Source organism: Triticum aestivum, chromosome 5B (assembly GCF_018294505.1).
Source record: "Triticum aestivum cultivar Chinese Spring chromosome 5B, IWGSC CS RefSeq v2.1, whole genome shotgun sequence".
NCBI classification, from domain to species: domain Eukaryota; kingdom Viridiplantae; phylum Streptophyta; class Magnoliopsida; order Poales; family Poaceae; genus Triticum; species Triticum aestivum.
In genome coordinates, this window is record NC_057807.1 from 391155066 (window position 1) to 391177649 (window position 22584).

Sequence of the window (22584 nt, forward strand, 5' to 3'; positions counted from 1 at the left end):
TCAGAAGATTATGAAAAGTTTGATGAAATTGCTCCATTCACAGCAAATATTGATCCGAGCATCCAGTTAAATAATGAAGATTGTCCATGGTTACGGCTCAAAGGGACACACGTGAAGAAAAAGTTTCACACCCAAAGATCCCACTCTGGGATGTGATAGGCTTCACCGTCATCACTTTCTTCTATAGTGACTTTCCGGACTTATATATCTGGAAAGTGCCGCTTTGAACAAACCGAAGAGAATCTTTAGTTAGGGTACTTATGTGTTTTGGTATTTGAAACGCGAAGAAATTTTATGTGCAAAAACTGGATGCACTTCATCTACAAATTAGTTTGTCAAATAATTAAAATTTGATCTATTCAAATTTGTAATAGTTTGTAATAGTTTGTAACTTTTTGTACCTAAAGAAAAAATATTCAGAAATAAATAAATGAAAATAAATAAAGTAGAAAAGAAAAAAAACTAAATTTGTTTGGAGACAAAAACTAAATAAAAAAATTAAACTATTCAATTTTGAAAACTACTGCCACTAACAGAAAGTTTGTAATTTTTTGTACCTAAAGAAAAAATATTCAGAAATAAATAAATGAAAATAAATAAAGTAGAAAAGAAAAAAACTACATATTTTTTTGAGACAAAAACTAAATAAAAAGCCCACCTACTGGGCCACAGCGGCCTGCATACGACTAGTAACCCAACCTGCAGTTGGGCCAGGATGCAGGCCCGCAGGGCCCAGTAGGCCCACAGGGCAGAGAGGCAGAGTTAGGCCCAGAAGCCTGCTATAGAGAGGAGTTCAAGAGAGTTGCCGCGCCGGGGCTTTTAAACAGGTGCGGGCGCCCCTCGGCTAGCGAGGTGGGACTAAACTTGCCTGCACTGCACCTGCGTCGGCGCACCACCTTTAGTACCGGGTTGTGGCTCCAACCGGTACTAAAGGGGGGCCTTTAGTACCGGTTGTAGCCACCACCCAGTACTAAAGGGGTGCGCTTCCCGCCGCTTCGCCTGGCCAAAACAGACCTTTAGTATCGGTTAGTGGCTCCAACCGGTACTAAAGGTAGGTTCTATATAAGAAAACACTTCAAAAAAAATTGTCAGTACGTTCTCCCTCTGCTTCTTCTCCTCTGCCCCATCACCGCCGCCCCCGTCGCCGTCCGTCACCGTCGCCGTCGCCCCCGTCCCCGTCCCCGTCGCCGTCCCCTCTGCCTCGCCGTCCCGTTACCTCGCCGTGGCCGTCATTGTTGCCCGCGCTATGAGCCCTTCTCCCCGGCCCCTCTCCTCCGTCCAATCGAAGCCGCCGCGCCACCGGCGCCATAGGTGCACACGTGCACGCGCGCGCGCGCACACGCACACACACGATTCTGTTTTTAGTTTTTTCTGTTTTTCTGTTTTTCATACAAATGTTTTAGATGAATTAATTAATTAGATTAGATTAATGTCAAATAGTATATAGAAATGTTAGAGATGTTAGAAATGTTATAGAAATGTTAGAAATGTTAGTTTTAGCTAGATGAATTAGGTTAATTTCAAATTGTTATAGAAATGTTACTTTTTAGTTTCTTATAATTTTAGTTATACAAATTTAGAATTTGCATATAAGAAATCCTAATCCAATCATTTAAAAAATGTTACTTTTGCGGAGTATAGTATTTGTTCTCGACGATGCCCAGCCCGCATCCTCCCTGTTGACCCGTTCGTGACGTCGTCCTGCTTTAGCGGACCCATGTCCGGGACTGGGCTCCACTGGGCTGGCATTGGGAGGTGCTACCTTTAGGGGTTCGCCGCTTGGCGAGGAACCCGGGTCCCGTTGTCAACCCTGAGCTCCTTTGGTGGCGTTCCCGTCGGCCACTTTCGGTGTGGAGGGAGCCGGCCCTGCCGGAGGTGGTGTGTCGCCGTGTCAGGGAGGAGGACGAGCACGTCCGTCGCTACATGGCTGCTATGGACATCAGGTTCTCCAATACCTGGTAGGGTCTTTGGGGAGATGACCGGAGCTATATGATCATGTGATGGTTCCTTCTCTTTAGGTGTCCACCGCCCGCGCCTCAGGAACCGCGAGTGGCCTAGATTTTTCTATAGTATTCGATCTTTATTAGCTAGCTAGCTAGTGATGTATTCAATATATAATATTCGAGACGATGTATTCGAGATTATATATTATTCGAGACGATGCATATTATGTACTATGATACAGGATTTCCTTATTGATTGCATGCATGCATTGTAATTTGAATACTAAATTGTTTTATATTTCTTCTGGATTAGTTAAATAAAAGCTATGGCGGACAATACCGGCAGAGAGGGAGAAGAGGCCCTGTTCGAGATAATACGCTCCCCTCGCACGCCAGATGATCAAAATGAAGAAGATGACGGCTCCCAATATCTGAACAATACCGGGGAGGGTGATGATATGATATTCAATCGCGACGACCGAATTGATGAAGTCATGGACGATGAATTTGATTATGATGACGAAGAAATTATTGCTTATGATGTCGAAGAAAATGTTGATCTTGAAATAACAGAGACCGGCGAGGTATATTTATATAAGCAGGCATCTGGTGATCATCACATGTTTTAAATGATTTGAAGATATATTAACGAATCAATCTTTCTTCTTTCAGCCCTCCGGATCAAGCAAATCTTCTACAGGCAGAGTGCGAGGCCCGGAAAAAAGTTGAAGGAGGGCGTAAAGTACAACATCGATGCCATCAAAACTAATGGCGAACCAATAGCGCCTAAGAACATTGTGAACAAGTCCGTTCATCAATGCGGAGTTCTTGTGAAGGACAAACTCCCGATCTCCCTTCAAGAATGGAAAGAGCCATCAAAGCCCCGTCCAGATCTTACTTTTGTTGATGACAAAGCAAAAACTGTGCTTTGGGAAGATCTCATGGAATATTTCACCCTACCAGATCATTTCACAGCTATAGATGTGGAGAAAGTTAAGGATGCTGCTCTTAGGAAGATGGCAATTGCATTCAACAACCACAAGAAAACTGTATGGAATAACTACGTCAAAGCAGGAAAGAAGACTCCAGAATTCAAGGGAACACTTGATAACCAAAGAGAACACTGGGACAATTTTGTGAAATTCAAGGAATTAGAATTATCTAAGGAATGGTCCAAAAAACAAGGCCAATTCCACAAAAAAGCAGCAATTCCACAGGCTAGGGCCAGGTGGCTACACGGTGGCAATGCCTAAATGGGATAAGTCTGAGCAAGAGATGCTGGCTACACAGGTCACTCCAGTTACATTGAGCTGGCCCCCCAAGTGCAGAACTTGGTTCTATGCGCATGGGGGGGGCATTGGACCCGAAGACAGGCGAGGTTTCTAAGAAGGCATGTCTTAAAGGAGACGATGTTAAGTTAGTTGAAGCAATAGAAGAAGCTTGAAAGGGGGTTTCACGCCCAACAGAGAGAATGGTGAGCTTAGCGCGCGCTAGGAAATCCTGAACACCCGGGAAGAACATGAGGCAAGGGCGTTGTTCCGTGGTATGAGGTCTTTTCTGAGTGGAACACCGACTACAGAAGCTGCGCGAGAACAAAGGTGGAGGAGAAGAAGAAGAAGAAGCTGGAGAACGAGCAGAGGAAGCAGGAAGCAGAACGCCTTCAAGGCCTAGAATCAGCGCACGCGGACTTGGCACTCAAATTGCAGCGGCAGCAGCAGCAGATCAACTCGCTTAGCCAGGAAAGGGGGTCTCAGCAGTGACCGCAGCTAGCGAATGATCCAGCATTGGATAGCACCATCCCATCCATGCCGAGAAGCAGCGTGGGTTTTGCCCCGGGCGACGCACTGCTGGATAGATACCCTGTGGATGACATCATGGAGAACACTAACTGTGAGCTACACTTCAAAATAAAGAACATATCCGTGAAGGCGGCGGACGCCATTGCTTATACAAATCCCCCCGGAGCAACTTACCATTGCAGAACGATTCCAGCCGGCTATGCTCGTGTCGTGGTTGATGAGGTGGTGGACCAATATTCAGGGCTACATCTTGGCATTCCTGGAGGTGACGAGGAGCACACACTAGGAGAGGCCATACATCGTATCATCCTATGGAGAAAGGATTGCATCATCTTTCGAAGGCCACCGACACCGTGTCAGCTAGAGCTTGACATTCCAGGAGGTGACGAGGAGCAGATGACTCACGCCCCTCCAAGTACGGCACAGCTTCAGGCCACTCCTCCTGCTTCAACTCAGCCAACGCATGAGGCCACTCCTCCTGCTTCAACTCAGCCAACGCGTGAGTCCACTCCTCCTCCAAGTCCACCAACGCGTGCCACTCCTCCTCCAAGTCCGACACCGCGTCAGCCGTCTCCGCTGCCTCAGCAATCACGGAAGAGAGCCACCACGGCTATGGTGCGTAGTGCTACAAGTCGAGGTAGTACATGAGGTACAGGCGGAGGCAAGCGATTTCAATATGGTCCAAGAAGCCTCGCGCCTCTTCCACGGAGGCCTTACGACATGCCCAAGGAGCACAACGAAGCCATAGTGAAGCCCCAAGTGGACGCCCACTTTGGACCGAAACCGCCACCGCTGCCAAGGAAGAAAGTGCCCGAGGATAACCACTTTATTCTTATGGCTAAAGCACCAGCTCCCAAGCTTGTTGACTCGGACTATGAGCGCCAAATCAGGAAGGCACATCGAGCACGACAAAAGGAGTTGAGCTCGAGCTCGAGCCAAGAAGCTGGCCAAAAATGCGGGAAAACCGTTCCCCAGCTAGGAGAACGGGCGGCGCAATCGATCCCCCCGCTTGTTGTACCAACACATGAGAGTACCGGCGCCGGTCAGCTGGTAATAATCGACGAGCATAGAAGGCAGGCTGAAATGCTCGGTATCACTGTTGGACAACTCCTCGAGATTGAGCCCATGCCTAAGCTTAGAGAGCAGGACATAAAACGGAAATATGTCCGCGGCCAACCTTTGGTCAAGCCTGAGCAGGTCAAGAACCTCCCAACGTGAATGTATGAATTGCATGATTGGTACATGAAAATTACCAAGAGTAAAAATCGAGAGGGCCTCATGGTGAAAGTCAAGGAAGAGTATTACTTCCATAAACTAGCTCTGTCCGTTGAGTATTCAGAACTATTTTAGTGATTTCTTTCTGTAATTGAAGTCTCAAGCTAGCTGTAGTGCTCATTGATCGATCATTACCTGTAATTATCCTCACTATATTCTTTTCTATGGTATTATGCAGGATGAAGATGTATGAAATGAAAAAAGTTGGATGCTATGTCATTGGGTTCATTGACCCAAATACTGTTAATGAACAAACATGGACATATAAGTGGTATAAAGACGATGTAGAGAAAAACATGCTAGAGTTCTTGAAGCGCCTCAATACCAATGAAAATATACTACTTCCTTACAACTTCACGTGAGTCACACTGTCTTGTACTACAAATTATGTTTTTACTTACTAGCTAGCTAGATGTTAATAATTAAGTGTATATGGTTTAGGGTAGTTGATGAGTGTTATGCACATGCCTGCTTAATTAAGACATGGAAACGTGTGTGCATGCAGTTACCATTGGATCTTGTTAATCATTTTAGTTGACGAAGGAACAGTTGAAGTACTGGACTCACTACTTAAAAAAAAAGACTACACAATCGTGAAGGGGATAGTCGACAGGTAATTTCAATCATTATTAACTATATGTCGGCCTCTTTAGTTCATCATTTCCTGATATCAACTATTTAATAACTCGTTTATTCATTTTCTTTGCCGGCGGGCAGGGCTTGGACAAAGTTCAGGAATGAGGTTCCAGGTCCATGGAAAGAAAAGTTGTATTGGTTTTGACCCAAGGTATAATTAATTAAGTAGTACTAGCTAGCTACCATGCATCTATTTAATTCTAGTTTCAATAACTTTAATTATCATGCTTGATTAATTATTATATGATTAAATTCTATTCTCGTAAAGGCCCTGAAGCAGGCGCCGGGGACTGATGTGTGTGCATACTACATTTTCGAGAACATTCGCATGATGACGTCCGAAAGGATCAAAACTGATAGACAGCTATGGGTATGTTTGACAGAACAATATTCACAATTTTTACATCATTATCGATATCTAGTCACATAACTAATACACATGCATATTGATCTCCTTCTTAACAGTTCGAATTGGTGCGGGAGGAGCTCCTACCAGTGGAGCGCATACGAGCACTTCAAGAGGAAATAGCGGGATTTTTTCTCGACCAGGTCATAGATCCCAAAGAGGAATTCTACTACGAGCTACCGCCCCAATGAACCACTCCCAATTGTCATCATGCTCCGAAGGCACCAAGGCAAATGCCATTGGCTCTGAAGGCAACATGTAGGAAAAACTATATATATACACATGTGTATGTGTGAATAATTGTGTGGTTGTGAGACATTCGATGATATATATATATATGGAAATCGTTAACTGGTAGCTGCTCGGTTGGCAGGTGAGTAGGGGATTAATCAGCTAATCAGCAAGTTAATCGGTCATTTAATCAATTAATCGGACGATTTATCGGTTTATAGGCTACTCGGTGACCCTATGAGTAGGGATTAATCGGCAAGTTAACTGGTTAATCAGATGAATTCTTGAACAGGGTATATATATATATATATATATAGGGTGGGTCTATTCTGCTAACACCCCTTAAGAGTTATTTTGCTAACACTCTAATCTTATTCTGCTAACACCCGGGATCAATCCATAGCTACAAAACTAACCGCGCGAAGGAACCGAACTAACTGCACGGGCAATGCAAAAAATCCCATCCCACCTTATCCTCACCTCAGCCACCCTCTCCTCTCTCTCTCCCCCATGCTCCACCACCGCACCACCTCCCCCGTGCCGCCGCACCAACTCCCTCCACGGTGCCGTCCCCACCACCTCGCGCTCTTCCACAGCCCGCAGCCATGGCGCGGCCCCCTTCCTTTCCCTTCCCCGACCGGCCACCCACCCCCTCCCGACGCGTCGCCCGGCCGGCCACCCACCACCTCCCGACGTGCCACCCGGCCGGATACCCACCACCTCCCGACGCGACGCTCGGCATGTGACCCAGCACCTTTCGACGCACCGCCCGGCCAGCCACCCAGCACCTTCCGACGCGCTGCCCGGCCACCGCCTCTCCACGCGCCACCCGGCAGGCCACCCATCCCCTCCTGATGCACCGCCGGGCCACCCCCTCCCCATGCGCCGCCTGCCCACCCCCTCCCCACGCGCCAGCCGCCGATCTGCGCCGCCGCCACGCAGGACGGCCAGAGGAACACCGGAGCTGGGCCACCCTCCTCTCCCTCCTCTCCTTTTACCTCCTCACCGCACCCTCTGAACTCGCTCGTGAACGCAGGTGTCGCCTTGGGCATCTCAAAGCTTTCCCCACCCTGCCTCCGCTCTAGATCCGGGTGTCGCCGTACTTTTCGCGTCGGATCCGGATGCCATCCCCCGAGACCCCCTACCTCCTCGTCGGTCCATCCTCTACTCACCGGCTTCCTTGTCCCCATCGATGAGGGATCCAGCAAAACCTCCCTCGACGAGCTCGCTTCGCCGGCTACCACTCCCACCAGCGCCACGCAGTCCAGTACGTGGGTGCACGCAGCACGCCCATGGTTGATGCAGTGTGGCAGGGTGGCAGATGCAGTGCGGCACTCACGGTCATGCGTGTTCACCGGCGTGGTCGCTATAGATTGCCACGTAGGTCACTCCTGGGTATCACTTTTTTTATCATATGGTTGTTCTCTTTTTTTTATTGTGCGATTCACTTGTTGCCTTTGGTATGCAGATCATTCTTTTTGACATGTATGAATCATGTAACTCTTTGAGAGGTTCGCTCCTCTGTCTAATATGGTTCACTCTGTTCCTTGTGCTAAACCAGAAGAGATCAAGGTCAACTGCGGCGACGACGCCCCGTGAAGTTCGGAAGAGGATTTTTCGCCGAGCATGCAGTGCAAAATCACTTTTTGAAAATGTTTTGATGTGGTCGCAGCCATGGGACGCCGGCTTGATTCAGATTACCTATGGGGGAGAGCAGTAGCACACATGTACTAGTTCAGAAGCATTTTATTTTTATTTTTTCAGACTTGTTTGTCATTTCTCTCCAATTCTGCATTAGAGTACCTTGACATGGCCACACACTTGTTTAGTTGGACAAGTCGTGGTTTCTTGTGTTGTGCAGTTCGCAGGTCCTGCTCGAGACGTTCACTTAACTGCCGTTGCCAATTTTTATTTTATAATTGAGGGTTGCCCATGTTAAATTTCAGGGCTAGTTTGTAAGCCCGTTGAAAACGATGCAGTTCGTTGTGACACCCAAGTGATTCACTCTGAAAAACGACTATGCAGATCTCTACGTCCACACAATGGTGGATAATGAATGGATATGTATGTTTTTGAAGCTCACTTTGTCCTCTAAAATATTGAGTTTGGAAAAAACTCACGCGGTTCACTTTCGGTAGTGTTGCAGCCCGTTTGCGGTAGTCTCGAGGTTCACTTTCCATAGTATTGTGGTTCATCAACGCTTCGACATGATGTGAGCTCCACCTCGTTTGAGAAAATTGACGTCCCACAAAAAAGAAATTATGCAGTGCACTTGTCCGTCTGATGAAGTGCGGATTTTAGTCTAAAGAAGTGCGGTTTGCTACCTCGTTTGGGAAATTTACGTCCCACAAAAAAGAAATCATGCAGTGCACTTGTCCTTTTGATGCAGTGTGATTTTCGGTCGGAAAGCAGTGCAGTTTTCTGTCTGATGCAGTACATACGGCGATTTTGGGTCGCGGAAAAACAGAGTGTCCGCATTTCGGTAAATTCGAAATTCCTCTTAAACCGTAAAGAATTAGAGAGAGTGTTCTACATGAAAAAGTTGCGCCTTGTTGATATCTTTCCAACGGTGCATCATTTGAATCATTCCGGCTAGTGGTTTGTAAAAATTCATGAAAAACGGCAACTGTCACTCGTCGTCCGCCACACGATTTTCAAAATTAACTAAAAACCGTAAGGAATCTCAAAACAATTTCAACATATAAAAGTTGCGCCTTGTCCGTAACTTTCAAACGGTGTATCATGCGTCTCGTTTCGACAAACGATTAGAAAACTGGAGCAAAAACAGTACCAAAAATTTCAAAAAATTTGAAAAACAGAGTTCTGCGATTTAGTTAATTTTGAAAAACAGTACCAAAAATTTGAAACTGCTCTTAAACCGTAACGAACTAGAGAAAAATTTATATATGAAAAAGATGCGCCTCGATGATATCTATCCAACGGCGTATCATTTGCTTCATTCCGACGAGCGGTTTAGAAGAAATCGCCAAAAAACGCTCGCTGCCACTCGTCATGGGATGCGCCAATTTCAAAACTGCTCTTAAACCGTGTGGAACATCGAAAAGTGTTCAACATGTCAAAGTTGCGCCTAATCCATAGATTTTCAACGGTATATTACACGCCTCATTCCGATAAACGGTTCAAAAATTAGAGCGAAAACAGTACCGAAAAAATAACGCGTGCAGTTTTTTTCGACGAGAAGTTCATTCGTGTGAGTACTGGAGCAGACTTGGTTCAAAGAATAACATGCACTTGCGTTCAGCGTGCAGTGCGGAAGTGGTGTGCAGAATAGTTATTCTGCTAATATTAGCATAATAGACCGTCTGTGTATATATATATATATATATATATATATATATATATATATATATATATATATATATATGTGTGTGTGTGTGTGTGTTCTACGAGAAATTATATTTATATATATGCAAAATGTGTACAATATGTAGTATCGTAAAATGCCAGCAAACGAAAAAGAATTAAATGGAAAACACAAAATTAATGGAAAAATAAATAATAAAACCAAAACCCCCAAAAAAATTTAGTACCGGTTGGTGTTACCAACCGGTACTAAAGGTGTCCCCACACCCGGCCCTGGCTCATGCCGGGTGGTGGCCTTTTAGCAGTGGTTCGTGCTGAACCGGTACTAAAGGGGGAACCTTAGTACCCACCCTTTAGTGTCGGTTACAGAACCGGCACTAAAGGCCCTTACGAACCGGGGCTATAGCCCGGTTCTGCACTAGTGCCCTCCCGGATCCAATCCGGCAAGGTCTTCCCGAATTTTCCTCCGCTCCTTTAAAGAAACGTGCCAGCTGGCGTCCCCGAAGCTATGAAGAAGAAGATAGTGCGGAGGTTAAGAGGCTAGCGAACAAGATCAGAATACTTGCCCACTCTAGACTATCCTTAGTCGAGGTAATGGCGATTTCAATAACGCGATGCGTTTAGCCGCTTCAATCCAGGGGGCTTCCCATGTGGCATTACAATGGGGAGGACGACGCCTCTCGTTGTGGGTGCAAGGGTCCGGCTAATTTTGCCGCGCTGGCTGCCACATTGGCTGACCTTTTCAAAGGGGAAAAGGACGATTTCGCTCGCCTGAAGTGTCGAGAAGGTTTCTCCATGAATACCCCCATTGACTGGGTGAGTCTTTGATTGTAGGACTTAATTGATCTTTTCTCCTTAACTATGCTTTATAGTTGAATTTATTCCAACTATCTTTAATAGGAATGGATAAAGGTCATCACGGGGATCTACAGCCCCACTCCGCAGCCGGAGGACCATAATCGAGACCTTGATCCTGTATACAAAGAGTATCCGGACATATTTGTAGATTTTGAGGATGGAGTCTTTTATCAGACGAGCTACAACGGCATGGAAGTGGCCATTATAGCCGACTACCCTGGCCTTCTCCCTTTCTCCCATGTAAGTACCCAGGAGACATCTCCTCAAAAAGAGTTTTCCCATTGCGACTCACCCACCGCACTACCTCGTGCTCCCAAGGGGCGACGCTCGCACCAGCGTGCCGCAGCAAAGGCGTCCTCTAAGAAGACGACGCTTGCACAAGGTGCATCTCTGAAAAGAAAGGCGAACAATGATACAGTCGGGCCCTCTTCTGTGTTGAAGAGGTATAATCTTTTATCACGCGCTCAACGGATAGATCGGGCGGCGACATTCCCTGTCGTGCCATATTGCAGAAGGAGTGTACGACGGACTACATCCGGAGACCTGGCCAGCCGTGCACAGACTAATCCAGCCCCAGACCCTACCCCAAGAACTAGAGGAGATGCGGGAGCAATGCCAGATTGTCATCTCCCAGAGGATTCAGATAATGTATTCGTCACAAACACCGAAGTGGAGAGTGCGATGGGTCACCGGCAGCGGAGAGCGGCTATGCGCGACCCACATTTTACCGAAGAGGCTTTTAATGCTCTCAGCTCAGCGGATGCTTATATCCGAGCTTCTCGTGATGGAGGTTCTAGAGCCACTCTCCAGCTTTCAAAGGATACACGGGTAAGAGTTTTTTGCGCAGATTCAATAATAATATGCCAGTAGCCCCCGAGTCTTGAAGCAGTTGGCCCAACTGATTTAAGAGTCGTTACATTATTAGGTACTCACAGAGAGTAATAACACTCTATCGAAGGAGCTAGAAGAATGCCGAACTAAGCTGACTGCTGCCACCGCTGAACTACAAAATTTGAAGAAGTCCAAGAAGGCACCTGATGGTAAGTACAACAGTAGCTCGAAAATAAGGCTCTGTGCCCATAATGAGGTTGCTTAATTAAGCGTTTGTCTCATTGGTAGGCTCGACGGATCAACTGGAGGAGAGGCTAAGGGCTGCTCAAGTAGATAAACAACATGCCGAAGGGCAAGAAGCTGCTAGTTAACGTGTTTTAATGCGGACCATTAATGAGAAGGACAAACTACAGGATGCAAATATCAAGCAAGCCAAAGAACTAAAGGATTTAAGAGCCCAATTATCGGATGATTTGAAGGAGAACAAGAAGCTGAAAGGCGGCATATTCAGTATGCTCTTTAACTTATCTGTCACAAGGTCTCCTATTTGAAATTTTGACAAGTTTGCTTTTGTAGGTGTGCTGACCGGACGTCCCGAAGGAGAAGAGTCTGGATTCCAAGGCGACATGCTACAAGAGTTTTCCAAAGTGTATGAGCGAGCTCGGAAAGCATTGAGGAACATGGCGACGGCTTTATGGCCATCTGATCCCCCTCCAGGAAGTATGGATGAGCTTGCGAATTTATTCAAGGGAGCTCGTCGCTGTTTGGAGCTATGGAAGATATCAGCATGTCGGGAAGGTGCCCGAGAAGCCTGGGCCATGGTGTAAACACGGTATACCAAGCTTGATCCGAATCATATGCCCGGGTCGGACCTCGGGGACCAGATGGACAAGAAATTCCTGTTAGCTTAGTGTACGACCAAGTGAAAACAGCCGCTAAGTTTTCTCAACAGGATTGTAAACTAGACAACTTACTAGAGGGTCTAGAGGAAGAAGAAGTTTTTGAGTCCAAGTAGTAGTGTACTTTATCAAAAAACTTATCTCCAGCCGAATTGTAAAACGATTGTCATGGCAGACTTTCCTCTTCGACCTCCAGAACCTGAGGTTTGGAGTGTTTTTGGATATTTATACCATTAGTAAACACCAAGGCATGTTCGGAAACTAGGCAGTCCGGTCATAATTGCTTAAATAGACAAGTTATATTCGGGGAGTTATGTTATATTACATTTTATCGTAAGAAACATCTTCCAGAGAGAATAGTTCCGTTAAGGCTTCCTTTCCGTGGGCCAACATGCGTCGCATGCATAAGCTGTGATGCGAGAAATCACAATACACATTATAATTTGTGGGTGTAAACTGCAACGAGGGTAGTTCGTCTCTTGTCTTCTGACCAATTATTCCCTTAAGAACGCAAGCTTTCGGCTTCACCCGTCTAAGGTAAACGTCTGGATAACCCGGCTGTAACTATCGCAGAGGTGCTCCCTTTATGCCCTAGCCGAGCAAGCGGGAATGTAGGGCATAATCACAGGAGCCAGGCAACCCAGCTTGGCAAAAACTTAAGTCATAAAGGTGCATATAATGGCAAAGAAAAGACACCTATGAGTAGACAACACATATATACGATGAGCTTGACGCTCCAAAATAATAGTCGTAATAAGCTTCGGTTAAAAGAAGCCCCCAGGTATCATGGGGTATGTACACTTAATGATGTATATCCCTTGAGTGTGCGGTTTATCCAAACACTGGCAGAAGTCGTACAAAAAACGAAAAAGAGAGAAAAATGGGTGAGAGGGAGAAAAGAAAAGACGAAAAGAAAAAAGTTTAGGCGTAGAATCTTCGGAGCCGAGCGGCGTTCCATGGGTTTGGTTCCAAACGATTATCCTAAGTGTGGCGAAGGCGATAGGCCCCTCCAGTGAGAACTTCATCTATGATGAGGGGACCCTCCCATTTGGACTTGAGCTTGTCCTTTTTCTTCTCTGGTAGGTGCAGGACGAGTTCACCAACATTATAAGTCTTTTCCCGTACTTCCCTGCTTTGATATCGCCGAGCTTGCTGTTGGTAAAATGTGGAACGGGCCTTCGAGACGTCACGCTCTTCCTCCAAGCCGTCTAGATAGTCCTGCCGATCGAGCTCGGCCTCCCTCTCTTCATACATGCGCACTCGAGGTGAGTCATGAATAATGTCACAAGGCAATACTGCCTCAGCACCGTACACCATGAAAAAAGGTGTATATCCGGTCGTGTGATTGGGCATGGTACACAGCCCCTAGAGTACAGAATCGAGTTCTTCAACCCAGTGCTTGTCTAATTCTCACAGAGATCGCACTAGTCTGGGTTTGATGCCGCTCATTATCAAGTTGTTGGCCTGTTCGACCTGACCATTTGTCTGAGGGTGATATACGGAGGCGTAATCGAGCTTGATGCCCAAATTAGCGCACCAGGTTTTCACCTCATCAGCCGTAAAGTTGGAGCCATTATCAGTAATAATACTGTGCGGGACACCATAACAGTGTACCACACCGGATATGAAGTCTATAACCGGTCCGGCTTCGGCCATTTTGACTGGTTTGCCTTCTATCCACTTAGTGAACTTGTTGACCATGACCAGTAAATATTTCTTCTTATGGCTTCCCCCTTTAAGGGGTCCAACCATGTCTAGCCCCAAGACCGCAAAAGGCAAAGTAATGGGGATTGTTCATAAGGCTGTGGGCGGTATATGGTTTTGGTTGGCGAAAAGCTGACATCCAACACAGCGTTGTACGAGGTCCTGTGCATCTACTCGGGCCATGGGCCAGAAGAAACCCGTATGGAAGGCCTTACTTACAAGGGCCCGAGCTGCGGCATGATGGACACCAAGACCGGCGTGTATTTCAGCCAAGAGTTGTCGTCCTTCTACTTTGGAGATACACCTTTGGAGTACTCCGGTAGTACTTTTCTTGTAACTTTGTAGGCCTTCGAGCATCGAACAATGCGACAGGCCTCTGTCTGATCATCAGGGAGCTCACTCCTACTGGGGTAGGATAGGAAAGGTTCGGTCCATGGGGCAATTACAGCCATGATTTTGTGAGCCGATGGTGTTATCTCGTTGCCCGAACCCTCGACAATATCGGAGCTATGTGCGGAATCTGGGGGTATGATCGGCTCTGGAACTGTGTTGCCGCTATCGTCCTGCCATACTACGGATGGCTTGAAGAGCCTCTCCATGAAGGTGTTAGGTGGGACAGGGTCGTGTTTAGCGCCCATGAGGGCAAGTACGTCCGCTGCTTCATTACTCTCTCGAGCCACATGATGAAACTCAAGCATTTCAAACTGAGCTGAAATTTTGAGTACGACGTTACGATAAGCCTCCATCTTCGAATCTTCTATGTCAAGTCTCCGTTTATCTGAGATATTGCAATTTTTGAATCCCCACGCACTTCGAGGCATTGTATTCCCATGGGGACGGGAATCCGGAGGCCGTGTAATAGGGCCTCGTATTCGGTTGCATTATTAGAGTCTGTATATAGTATTTGGAGCACACAGCGGATTGTGCCTCCTGTGGGGGATGTCAAGATGACACCAGCCCCCAATCCGGCTAACATTTTAGAGCCGTCGAAGTGCATCATCCAATTGGAATATGTGTCGTATTCTTTAGGGAGTTCAGCCTCTGCCCATTTGGCGACGAAGTCAGCCAACACCTGAGATTTGATAGCTCGGTGTGGCTTGTAAGTTATCTCAAATGGCAAGAGCTCAATGGCCCATTTGGCAATCCGGGCGGTGGCGTCCTGATTGTTTATGATATCGTTGAGTGGTACCTCGGAAGCCACCGTGATCGAGCACTCCTGAAAGTAGTGCCGCAGCTTGTGGGATGCCATAAAGACCACATATGCTATCTTTTGATAATGCGGGTATCGGGATTTGCATGGTTTAAGGACCGTCGATACGTAATATACCAGTTTTTGTAGTGGGAATTTGTGTCCCTCCTCATCTCGTTCGACGACGAGCACCGCACTCACTACCTGGTGAGTTGCAGATATGTAGAGCGGCATCGGTTCGCTAACGTTTGGTGCAACCAGGATTGGGTTGCTCGCTAACAGAGCCTTTATTTCCTCCAGTACGGTTGTGGCAGCGTCCGTCCACACGAAATTGTCAAAGTTTCTGTTCTGCACCGTACAAACCAACAAGCATTGTAAACATCCTAAAGGCAAACCTTGGCACATTATTTTTATAATACAATGGAATTGTACAAAGGGATAATTTTTTTTGTTGAAAAGTTTCTGTAATCAAGATTCACAAAGTTTCCGTGAGCATGAACAAAGTTCAAGGCTAGCTCCCACTTCAACAATGCTTGTCTTTCTCACTTTCACTTTCCTTTTTGAAATTTTTTTAGGTTCCCCTCTTTATTTTTGTGTTTTTAAACTATATAAAAGCACTCAACAGAAATAAATGACTCTCTAAAACTTCCGGGTTGTCTCCCTGGCAGTGCTTTCTTTAAAGCCATTAAGCTAGGCATTTAGTGCTCAAGTAATGAATCCAGCCGGATCCCAAGGTATATCAAAGCCAATTTTAATTAAAAATGATTTGTAATTTAGTAGTGAGCACAAAGTAACATATATCATGCAACAACGAAGTCTAACTCTCTTCATATGCATCGGCATGTCATAAAAGAACAATTCATGCACACATAGTAAAGGCCAATGCATAGTATAAAATGTTTCTTGCAATTCTATCATATTGGAAACATAGAGAGGTGGATATGTAGTTCCTCTCTCATAATAATTGCAAGTAGGAGCAGCAAGCACATGCATATTACATTCATCAAAATCATCATGTGCAATGGTAAAAGGCAACCCATCAATATAATCCTTAATAAGCACAAACTTCTCCGAAATAGTGTAGTTTGGAGAATTCAAAAAGATAATAGGACTATCATGTGTGGGTGCAACAGCAACAATTTCATGTTTAACATAAGGAACTATAGCAAGTTCATCTCCATAAGCATAATTCATATTGGCATCTTGGCCAAAATCATAGCAAGAAACATCAAAAAGGGATATTTCAAGACAATCAACGGGATCATAGCAATCATCATAGCAATCATTATAGCAATCATCCTTCGGTAAGCACGAAGGGGAATTAAACAATGTATGAGTTGAAGAGTTACTCTCATTAAAAGGTGGGCACGAGTGATCAATCCACTCTTCCTCCTTTTGTTCTTTGCTCTCCTCATCATCTTTTTCATCCAATGAGCTCATAGTTTCATCAATTTCTTCTACCATAGCTTCCTGCAAAATATTAGTCTCTTCTTGGACAGCGGAGAATTTCTCAATAAATGCATTAATATAGTAATTGTATTCACAATTTTCATAGCAATATCTAAGTAGAGCAAGATTTTCAGGGCTATAAACATCATGATCTAAAGCTTCATACTTTTCAAACAAAGATTCAATTTCATAAGCAGCCTTAAAAGCAACAAATTCTTCTATTTGTTCCACATCATAGTAATCATATATACCATTAGCATAAGAAGCTAAGGTTTCATTATCATTAAATTTGCATGAAAAGGGAAGGTGTGGAGCCTTCATCCTAGAGCAACAAGTAATAGCATATCTCAAGCATAGATCCCGGGCATACCAACGCAACATAATAAATTGGTCCCATAATAGTTTCCCTTTTTGTGTCGAGTGATAATCCCTAAAATATTCACGTTGATCCAACGTGTCTCCCATTATAAAGTTGAATGGGGTTTTCTCGGGATTATCAAAGTACTACATAATATCTTTCACATAATGAGAATCGAGGGTTTTAGGAGTTACCCCAGCTCCATGAGTAGCAAGTACACATAATTGTTTTGGTATTTTGCGTTCCATATCCATAACTAAAGATAGAGAACAACTTAGAACAGCAAATAAAAATTACTTAGTGATAAAGCAAACAAGCACACACGAGATATTCACCCCACGCTATGACTCCCTGGCAACGGCGCAAGAAAAAGGTCTTGATAACCCGCAAGTATACGGGATAGTTGTAGCCTCTTTCGATAAGTACGAGTGTCGAACCCAACGAGGAGCTAAAGGTAGAACAAATACTCTCTCAAGTCCTATCGGCCACTGATACGACTCTACGCACGCTTGACATTCGCTTTACCTAGAATAAGTATGAAACTAGAAGTACTTTGTAGGTGTTGTTGGATAGGTTTGCAAGATAATAAAGAACACGTAAATAAAAGCTAGGGGCTCTATAGATAAAGATGCAATAAATAAATAAAGCGAGTGTGGAAAAGTGGTGGTAGGAGTTATGAAAGTGTCCCTAAGCAATTGACTACCTTACTAGACCGATGGCAAGTTTTATGTGGGAGAGGCATAAGCTAACATACTTTCTCTTCTTGGATCATATGCACTTATGATTGGAACTCTAGCAAGCGTCCGCAACTACTAAAGATTCATTAAGGTAAAACCCAACCATAGCATTAAAGCATCAAGTCCCCTTTATCCCGTATGCAACAATCCCCTTACTCGGGTTTATGCTTCTGTCACTCAAGCAACCCACCATAAAAGAATCATGAACGTATTGCAACACCCTACAGCGGGAATCCCTCACGCTTGCGCGACACGGAAGGCACAATAGGACAGCAACATAACCACGAGCAAATTAAATCAATCATAGCAATTCATCAACCACCAATAGGACAACGAAAATCTACTCAGACATCATAGGATGGCAACACATCATTGGATAATAATATGAAGCATAAAGCACCATGTTCAAGTAGAGGGTACAGCAGGTTGCGGGAGAGTGGACCGCTGTAGATAGAGGGGGGAAGGTGATGGAGATGTTGATGAAGATGATGGAGGTGTTGGTGAAGATTGCGGTGATGATGATGGCCCCCGGCAGTGCTCCGGCGCCACAGGAAGCAAGGGGGAGAGAGCCCTCCTTCTTCTTCTTCTTCCTTGACCTCCTCCCTAGAAGGGAGAAGGGTTTCTCCTCTGGTCCTTGGCTCCCATGGCTAGGGAGGGGCGAGAGCCCCTCCGAGATTGGATCTATCTCTCTGTTTCTGTGTTCTGGAATTCTGCCCTGGCACCGTTTCCTTTATATCTGGAGATTCGTAACTCCGATTGGATTGAAACCTTCGCCCAGATCGTTTTCCAAAAATTAGCTTTCTTGCTGCCAAAGAAGGGCATCAACCACCTTACGGGTGGCTCACGAGGGTGGGGGGCGTGCCCACTTTAAGTGGGTGTGGGCCCCTATCTCGTGGCCACCTCGGGCATCGTCTCGCGTTGATTCTTCCTCCCAAAAATCACAAATATTCCAAAATAATTCTCCATCCGTTTTTATCCCGTTTGGACTCCATTTGATATGGGGTTTCTGCGAAACATAAAACATGCAACAGACAGGAACTGGCACTGGGCACTGGATCAATATGTTAGTCCCAAAAATAGTATAAAAAGTTGCCAAAAGTATATGGAAGTTGAAGAATATTGGCATGGAACAATCAAAAATTATAGATACGATGGAGACGTATCAGCATCCCCAAGCTTTATTTCCTACTCATCCTCGAGTAGGTAAATGATAAAAAAGATAACTTTTGATGTGGAATGCTACCTGGCATAATCTTGATCATATGTCTAATCATTGCATGAATATTGAGACACGAATGATTCAAGGCAATAGTCTATCATTTGACATAAAAACAATAATACTTCAAGCATACCAACCAAGCAATTATGTCTTATCGAAATAACATAGCCAAAGAAAGCTCATCCCTACAAAATCATATAGTCTGGCTATGCTCCATCTTTATCACACTAAGCATTCAAATCATGCACAACCCCGATAACGAGCCGAGCAATTGGTTCATACTTTTTAATGCGCTTCAGCTTTTTCAACTCTTACTACATGAGCGCAAACCATGGACATAGCACTATAGGTGGAATAGAATGTGATGGTGAAGGTTTATGTGGAGAAGACAAAAAGGGAGAAAGTCTCACATCTACGCGGCTAATCAACGGGCTATGGAGATTCCCATCAATAGATATCAATGTGAGTGAGTAGGGATTGCCATGAAACGGATGCACTAAGAGCTATAAGTGTATGAAATCTCAAACTGGAAACTAAGTGGGTGTGCATCCAACTTGCTTGCTCATGAAGACCTCGGGCGTTTGAGGAAGCCCATCATCAGAATATACAAGCCAAGTTCTATAATGAAAATTCCCACTAGTATATGAAAGTGATAACTCAAGAGACTCTCTATATGAAGAACATGGTGCTACTCTGAAGCACAAGTGTGGTAAAAGGATAGTAACATTGCCCCTTCTCTCTTTTTCTCTCATTTTTTTCTTTTAATTTTCATTTTTTTATTTTTTTTCTTTCTTTTTGGTGGGCTTCTTTGGCCTCTTTTTTTATTTGGGCTTCTTTGGCCTCTTTTATTTTTCATAAAGTCCGGGGTCTCATCCCGACTTGTGGGGGAATCATAGTCTCCATCATCCTTTCCTCACTGGGGCAATGCTCTAATAATGATGGTCATCACACTTTTATTTACTTACAACTCAATATTACAACTTGATATCTCGAACAAACATATGACTTTATATGAATGCTTCCAGCGGTGTACCGGGATGTGCAATGATCTAGCATAGCAATGACATCAAAAAACGGACAAGCCATGAAAACATCATGCTAGCTATCTTGCGATCATGCAAAGCAATATGACAATGAATGCTCAAGTCATGTATGTGATGATGATGGAAGTTGCATGGCAATATATCTCAAAATGGCTATGGAAATGCCATAATAGGTAGGTATGGTGGCTGTTTTGAGGAAGATATAAGGAGGCTTATGTGTGATAGAGCGTATCATATCACGGGGTTTGGATGCACCGGCGAAGTTTGCACCAACTCTCAAGGTGAGAAAGGGCAATGCACGGTACCGTAGAGGCTAGCAAAGTGGAAGGGTGAGTGTGCGTATATCCATGGACTCACATTACTCATAAAGAACTCGTATACTTATTGCAAAAGTCTACTTAGCCCTCGAAGCAAAGTACTACTGCGCATGCCCCTAGAGGGATAGATTGGTAGGAAAAGACCATCGCTCGTCCCCGACTGCCACTCATAAGGAAGACAATCAAAAAACACCTCATGCTCCAACTTTGTTACATAACGGTTCACCATACATGCATGCTACGGGACTTGCAAACCTCAACACAAGTATTTCTCAATTTCACAATTACTCAACTAGCACGACTCTAATATCACCACCTTTACATCGCAAAACTATTGCAAGGAATCAAACATATCATATTCAGTGATCTACAAGTTTTATGTAGGATTTTATGACTAACCATGTGAATGAACAATTCCTGTCATCTCTCTAAAAAGATATAAGTGAAGCAAGAGAGTTTAATTCTTTCTACAAAAGATATGCCCATGCTCTAACAAATATAAGTGAAGCAAAAGAGCATTCTACAAATGGCGGTTTTCTATGTGAAGAGAAACAGGCAATCCAAACTTCAAATGATCTAAGTGAAGCACATGAAGCATTCTATAAATCCATACTCAAAAGATTTAAGTGAAGTGCAATGAACATTCTATAAATCAACCAAGGAATATTTCATACCAGCATGGTGCATAAAAGAAAAGTGAAAACTAAATGCAAAAGACGCTAAGACTTGCACATAATGCACGAACGAAACGAATACGAAAACATACCGATACTTATTGAAGAAAGAGGGGATGCCTTCCAGGGCATCCCCAAGCTTAGACTCTTGAGTCTCCTTGAATATTTACATGGGGTGCCTCGGGCATCCCCAAGCTTGAGCTCTTTCCTCTCTTCCTTTTCCTCATATCCAAACCTCCTCGTTTAGACACACTTCATCCACACAAAACTTCAATAGAAAACTCGGTAAGATCCGTTAGTACAATAAAGCAAATCACCACTCTAAGTACTGTTGCAAACCAATTCATATTTTGTTTTTGCATTGTATCTGCTGTAGTATAACTTTTCCATGGCTCAATCCACTAATATAAATTGATAGATTCATTAAAACAAGCAAACTATGCATCAAAAACAGAACAGTCTGTAGCAATCTGAACATCAACCATACTTATGGTACCCCAAAAATTCTACCAAAATTATAAAAAATAACAAAAGTCGTATATAAAGATAGTGCAAAAGGAATCAGAACAAATTGACATTTCAGTTAAAAATGTAAAATCGCGCACTATAGCCAAAGTTTCTGTCCTGCACCGTACAAACCAACAAGCATTGTAAACATCCTAAAGGCAAACCTTGGCACATTATTTTTATAATACAATGGAATTTTACAAGGGGGTAATTATTTTTGTTGAAAAGTTTCTGTAATCAAGATTCACAAAGTTTCCGTGAGCATGAACAAAGTTCAAGGCTAGCTCCCACTTCAAGAATGCTTGTCTTTCTCACTTTCACTTTCCTTTTTGAAAAGTTTTTAGGTTCCCCTCTTTATTTTTGTGTTTTTAAACTATATAAAAGCACTCGACAGAAATAAATGACTCACTAAAACTTTCGGGTTGTCTCCCTGGCAGCGCTTTCTTTAAAGCCATTAAGCTAGGCATTTAGTGCTCAAGTAATGAATCCACCCGGATCCCAAGGTATATCAAAGCCAATTTTAATTAACAATGATTTGTAATTTAGTAGTGAGCACAAAGTAACATATATCATGCAACAACAAAGTCTAACTCTCTTCCTATGCATCGGCATGTCATAAAAGAACAATTCATGCACACATAGTAAAGGCCAATGCATAGTATAAACAGTTTCTTGCAATTCTGTCATATTGGAAACATAGAGAGGTGGAGATGTAGTTCCTCTCTCATAATAATTGCAAGTAGGAGAAGCAAGCACATGCATATTACATTCATCAAAATCATCATGTGCAATGGTAAAAGGCAACCCATCAATATAATCCTTAATAGGCACAAACTTCTCCGAAATAGTGTAGTTTGGAGAATTCAAAAAGATAATAGGACTATCATGCGTGGGTGCAATAGCAACAATTTCATGTTTAACATAAGGAACTATAGCAAGTTCATCTCCATAAGCATAATTCATATTGGCATCTTGGCCACAATCATAGCAAGCATCATCAAAAAGGGATATTTCAAGAGAATCAACGGGATCATAGCAATCATCATAGCAATCATTATAGCAATCATCCTTCGGTAAGCACGAAGGGGAATTAAACAATGTATGAGTTGAAGAGTTACTCTCATTAGAAGGTGGGCACGAGTGATCAATCCGCTCTTCCTCCTTTTGTTCTTCGCTCTCCTCATC

At 44.1% G+C, this 22584-nt stretch overlaps 1 long non-coding RNA gene across 1 annotated transcript; it reads left to right on the plus strand.

Annotated features, from left to right (window-relative positions):
• The first annotated feature begins 6735 nt into the window (after positions 1-6735).
• Positions 6736-8281, plus strand: LOC123116197 (uncharacterized). The gene is made up of 2 exons (XR_006456978.1): positions 6736-7670; positions 7852-8281. It is a non-coding gene; the product is annotated as an uncharacterized lncRNA (long non-coding RNA).
• Positions 8282-22584: the final 14303 nt, after the last annotated feature.